The following is a 6000-nucleotide window of genomic DNA, read 5'->3' as shown; positions in this document are numbered from 1 at the left end:
CCTTTACGCATCTATTCAAATACACAGGAAAAGTGTCCAGACACCTGGGACTATATGTGTTTAACTATCAGAAAACAAGTCTCTTAAAACGTTTAAAAAGGTTGTCTGAAATATCCACATATTGAGGTGTGTGGTCTACAAGGGGAGTGGTAAATATACACTATAGTCGGTTCCATGCTGTCTTCATTCGTCTCTATTTACATGTACTAATGTGGATATTTAAGTGGAAGACTAGGCTGTTAGGTACGAGAATAAGAAGAATAGGAAGCACGATTTTTACAGTCCAAATAACTCCAACGAGTAGAGAAATGATAATTACATGGTCCTGGAGGAGGTAAGAATAATACTGACTTTATATGGAAAATATTGAACCATGAGTAATCTATACACAGTCATGAAGGTTGATGAAATAGGTGAGAGCGACTTGGTATGTTTCCTATATTAGGAATAAGAATAGGGTTTTATTATGATCTATTTACAGAAGCATGCATCAATGAACTTCCCACCAAAGAGAAAATAGTCCTTCCAGTGTATTAATCTGGCGTCTTCGACCATCTCATGATTATGAGTCTGTCTTTTTGTTTTTTTTTTCTTCTTTTTGTCATATTTTGTAGAAAAAAGCTGGAGGTAAAATATCAGGGAGGGGACCAGGAGTAGCAAGAGGCGTTCAAGAATTTCACTGTAGGGGTTTTGAGGGAGTTCTGCGGGTCTTGTCTTTTGTTCTTCTTTGTGAAGTCATTTTTGAATGTTGTGCTTTGTAGGTGTCTTCGTGCGATTGGTCAGCCGCTCTGATGTCATCGCTGCTCAGTCGTTGGGTTATCTGGTGACAGAAAGAGAAAGACGGAGGGAGGAGAAGGGAAGAAAAAGAAGTCATTAAAGTGTGACTCAGGCCAGAATTCTCTCACATACTTTGTTCGCATGCGTGGACACACCACGTACGTATAGTGCACCATGAGTGAAGTCCACATTGTGAGCTATAACTCTGTCTGCCCGTCCAGGCTTTATGGTGACACACAGTGAGTCACAGTCACTGTATTTGGGGGGTTGGGGTGAGCTCTGCTGTCACTGGTGCCAGTATAAAAACAAAGGCCGAGTGACCACCCTGTGAGTGTACATGGGAAGCCCACTCGGCTCAGATTCAGAGTGACAGTGGCGTCAGCATGGGGGGTGACTCCTTAATCAGCTTCAATTAAGGCCAAGGAGAGACGGGCAAATTCAGTGTGGATGAGTCTACTCCACGTCTGCTCCCCTTTATTTAATCTCTTCATGTTTTACTCCACTTAAAATACTTCTTCTTTAGTCTGTTTGTGTGTTTGGAAGTGCACAAAGTTTGGTGAGACCCCATTCTGCAGCCTGTGCGAGGATGATTCATGTAGCCAGAAGGAGCGCTTTGTGGGTGGGCCATTAGACACAGAGGCTGTAGTGGAATTCAGCCCCTATCTACTGGAGATCCAATTACATGACCCTACTGTAAAGGTAGTCTGCACCCATTATAAATCACCATAAACAAAGAAAGTATTGACATCGCATTGCATAATGTTACAGCTCCACTCACGTTTGTAAAATTATTCACGTTGTTAACACTCAAATTGTCCAAAGGTGGTTTTATTTAATGGCTTAATAGATGTTTGAATCTATATTTAGTAGGATTTTTAGTATTCCCAAAGACACAGGTAGAGCCATTTACAACTGCTGTAAAGAATAATAAGCAAGTACCCTCATGACTATATAGTTATTCCCAATATAACTTTTATTTGACTGTATATAATAAGTGTATTTAGCCTCTTGGTTTCCAAGTTAAGCCAATTCAGACGTGCCTTTAAGCTGCATTATTTCTAATGGCCAGCAGGGGGCGACTGCTCTGGTTGCAAAACCAAATTGAATGAAGCAAAAGAAAATGACCTTGATTTATAAGTGTATGGTCTCCATCTCCAGAAGTCGCCTTCAACCAAGAATGATCATTTTGTAAATTCTGTTAACATTAAGAGAGATGTAGACGATAAAGCAGGGTTACTTAAGGGCGTAGCTACCTGTGATTGACAAGTTGCTATGACGGTGGCCTGTTGATTGAAATCTAGCAATGTGTGTCCATAATTTGAAATATGATCTTTTCTGATACGGAGAACCAAGATGGCGACGGTCAAAAAGCTGAACTCAAGAATAGGCCCAAGGATTCGCTTGTTATATAGAGTGAATGATCATCTAATATGCAGTGGCCCTTCTCCACGTGACATCTCTGTTTGCCTTCTATTACCTACATCACAAATCACTTCAAGCTATACGGCCTCTGTTTTGTCCACCTTTTACGCAGCAGTGAGCCATGCTCTATGAGCTAATATCCTCACAACTGAGATCACAGCCATTGCCCCGGGGCGTGCTACATCCACTCTCGGAGAACAGCAACAGTCAAGACTCCAGCCCTTCAAGACTCAATGTGGTCCCAGGGTGTGTGATAACAGAGTATGTGATGGGAATGCAGGGCCATTTGGACCTCCAAAGCCAGGTGTTAGCACTTCAGCTCACTGCCTCATCAATAATTGACAGAGGCAAACCAATCAGAACAATTTGCTCCCCACAGCGAAGTGCTAGAGCAGCCTAACACCGGTGAATCATTAATGAGGCAATTAGCTGAAATGGTTAGACGGTTAGCCCTCCCTGGCAGCGCTCCTGTGATGCTACGCTAAGCGACGGGCCTGCTTATACGGGAGCCGCACATGATGGAGTGATGTACAGGCCAACACGAGCTGAAGGGGGAGAGACCGAGCTGGGAGACAGAACTGAGCCTCCTTAAGGTTGGAGTGTAACTTGTGTTGGTGATGCCAGCTCTCCATCTGTTGACCACTACTCAGAGGGCCAATAATGGGAACAAACCCAATTGGCCATTACCATGGGAGATTGACCTTTATTGGTTGTTGTTACCATTGCACGGACCAACAGAAGCCGTCTCCCGGGTGATTCAAGTGTGGGAGAGCCTTTATGGACATGGATAAAATCGACCCCAGTGACATCACTCAAACATGGACGGGGGGGAAGCAACAACAACAATAACAGCAAAGATGGAGTTTGCCTTTGAAGAGCAGAGATCCTGGATTGTTGTTTGAGAGGAAAATCAAAGCCCCAAGGGAGCTGCTCACAAAGCCCCATCGATCGGCCATATTGGAACCATTTCATAGTTTATCGATGCTCCTCTGCCTGCTCTCTCAGCCCTAGGTCCAGTACAGGCTCAATTAAACCAGCAACCTTGATGTCAGGAACAAGCCAACCCTACACGCTGCACGGATTATTCCCAAACACAGACACACACACACACATCCCCCACACTCCTATCTAAAGCTCATATTTCACACACTGTTTATTTAGTTTAGGCCGGATGAGATTAAAATTATATTGTTTACTTTTCCTCATTTACAGCTTTTCCCTGAAAAAAAAAAAGTCGTGACTTTTTCAGCTTTGCAATCACCCTAATGCATTCTCACTTTCAATATATCTCTGTGATGGAAGCATTTGGAATGAGAGTGAAAGAGAGCAACAGAAAGGGAGGGAGAGAGACTGAGAGAGAGGAGGGGGGAGCGATGCATACTAAACTCTTACGGCTCATTGCTGTAGTATAACCTTATAGCAGGCCGTTCCCTGCCAAAACACTCTGCAGGTTCTTATTCTGAACAAAGAATACACAATTAGATTTAAAAACTAAAGCCAGTTTATACTTTAACAGTTAGAACATTAAAGAGAGATCAGAGTACTTTGTACCAACTGAAAAGGATAGAACAGGGTTGTTTCAGTGTAAATAGAAGCGTGCACTATATATAATATATATATATATATATGTGTACACACACACACACACACACCAAAAAGAGATGAGATGAGATGCCAGTGATAGGGACGGTCCTCATTTCCCATCATGCCTGCCGCCTAGTTTTGTGTGAGTAGTTTAAGTTTGCTTTTTTATGTAACAAAATACAAATAACATTTTTTGTTAGTGTTTATATTGTGTCTGTTCAGAACAAATGTTCTGCATATGGCATAAGTTGGTATTTGTCATTTCTGTGCTGGTTAGTATTTGTAACCACGAGTGAGGTGGCTGTTACATTTCTTGACTTCAGCTGTATTTGGTCATAAGAGCCGTGAGTCTGGCCCACGTGTTGAAAAATACATATACAGCACCCTCTGTGTTAATAGACAAAATTACACTGCCTGACACTCATCCAGTCATCTTTGTATTTTTATATTCTACCAAAATTCATATATTAATATCAGAGGATATATTGGCAGATAGTGATATATCTGCGATATGCTAATATCGGCTGATAAAATTAGTCAGGCTCTAATATCCAGTACAGTAATCCCATGTCATCTATTAGTTGATTGTAACCTGCAGACTCTCTGGCCTCCATGAAGAGATCTTACAGAACTCCTCTTGCTGTCCAAGGTTCATGATAGATTCACTCTGCAGGTTTGGTACAGAATGCAGAATTTCCAGCCACCTATTGTAGCTAATAACCCGATTCTACAGTAAGTGTGTGTGTTTGATCCTTCATTAATACACTGCTGTCAAATTTCTTGTGATGACTTATTTTAAAGCCAGTGGGAGATGAAGCAATTTGCAGAAGGAAGAAAATAGCTCCAGTGATCTGCTCCATTATTTGCCCTCATTTTAACACTCTTGGGCGCGACTTCCTGCAACGTCTGAAAGATTCCCTCCGGTGTATTGGTAGGTTACGCTTCACAAAGCAATCAGTGTGGGAAATAATTTATTATGCTGATAGCGAGCAGTTCACAAGAGCTACAGAACGATAACGGTTAATTTTAGATACGTTTCATCCTAAAACACAGTGTGTCAGTTTGAGAGTACAAGGTAACATCTGAACCTGGGATTCACTTGTTGGCCCCAAACCTTCAGGAGAAACATTTAGGCTGCATTGAGACTGCCCCTCTTAAACCACCACTTACAGCAAAGAGCATGTGTAAGAGTGAGAGAAACGTATGAAGCCACTGTCACAGGTCTTAAGGCTGATTATGTAATCTGCCATAAAGAATAAGAAATGATTAAAGCTGCAGGCTTTCCAACCTTCTGTCAGGCTTTTTCCATTTAAACCTTGATTTAATAATCTTTTGATTATGGGCTGTAGATGAATTGAATTGATTGTGGCTTTTACCAAAGTCTTTGTTTAAAACCACAATAGTTTAAAACCAAATGTATGAATCATTTTTCTGTTTCTAATTGTCTCGATGGTTTCAGATAAATCAGTCCATCTGGAAAGTTTAACAGCTCCAGAAAAAACAGAAACTCTTAATCCACTGAGGAATGGACTAAAAAGATTGAATAGATTTTCGAAGATAAAAATCAAACATGTTTGTGCCTTTTTCCTTTTTCAAAGAAAGGAATAAAAGTAATTGATTAGTAGCTGTGTCAACCTGTGCTGCTGATATCGACACTTGTGCAGATATCGTCGACAGATAGTCTCTGTTTAATGATCGCCTCTCACTTTTATGGCCCTCTCAGGATGCCATCCTCAATAAATATTTGCAAACAGGAAATTTGCAGCACGACTTGAGAGAGCCATAACCCTGTCCACCTATGTGTTTTGAGATTAACATGTAATTAAAATAGTAAATCAATATTTATTAAGCAGTAATACACAACAAATGAGAAACGTAATCAGGTTGTATAATGAGTCACTGCACAGAGGAGGGTTCTTTAAAGTAACATAAAGTAGTTCCTTACTTACAAGCGGCTAAGATGTCTACTTAATGACTTTAATAGAAATAAATCAGACGCTGTGAATCATTCTGCACAAACAATATGTGTTCTTCAAACACAGACAAAAGCAGGAACAGAAACCTCACCTCGCACACCCCGAGACCCCCTTCCTCTGCAAACCACACTTTTTCAATGTGGAGTCTGCACTTTGTCATATACTCACCACAGCTTTCCCACAATTATCATTATAAGACTTTGATGCTCACAGAAGCTACAACCCCCTCCCCCCCCATACC

At 41.2% G+C, this 6000-nt stretch overlaps 1 protein-coding gene across 1 annotated transcript in view; it reads right to left on the bottom strand.

The window, feature by feature from the left end:
* Positions 1 to 646: 646 nt before the first annotated feature.
* The window catches only part of mafa (MAF bZIP transcription factor a), a 76335-nt gene continuing 70981 nt past the window's right edge, over positions 647 to 6000 (bottom strand). Inside the window, exon 3 of the mRNA XM_069659063.1 lies at positions 647 to 820. The gene's annotated coding sequence lies outside the window, so the exon portion shown is untranslated. The remainder of the gene's footprint in view (positions 821 to 6000) is intronic.

Source organism: Semicossyphus pulcher, unplaced genomic scaffold, assembly GCF_022749685.1.
Source record: "Semicossyphus pulcher isolate SPU_LCO1_2020_fin unplaced genomic scaffold, fSemPul1.0.p SCAF_1, whole genome shotgun sequence".
NCBI classification, from domain to species: Eukaryota; Metazoa; Chordata; class Actinopteri; order Labriformes; family Labridae; genus Semicossyphus; species Semicossyphus pulcher.
The sequence above is the reverse complement of the archived record's forward strand: the minus strand, read 5'-3'. Positions and strand labels throughout refer to the sequence as shown.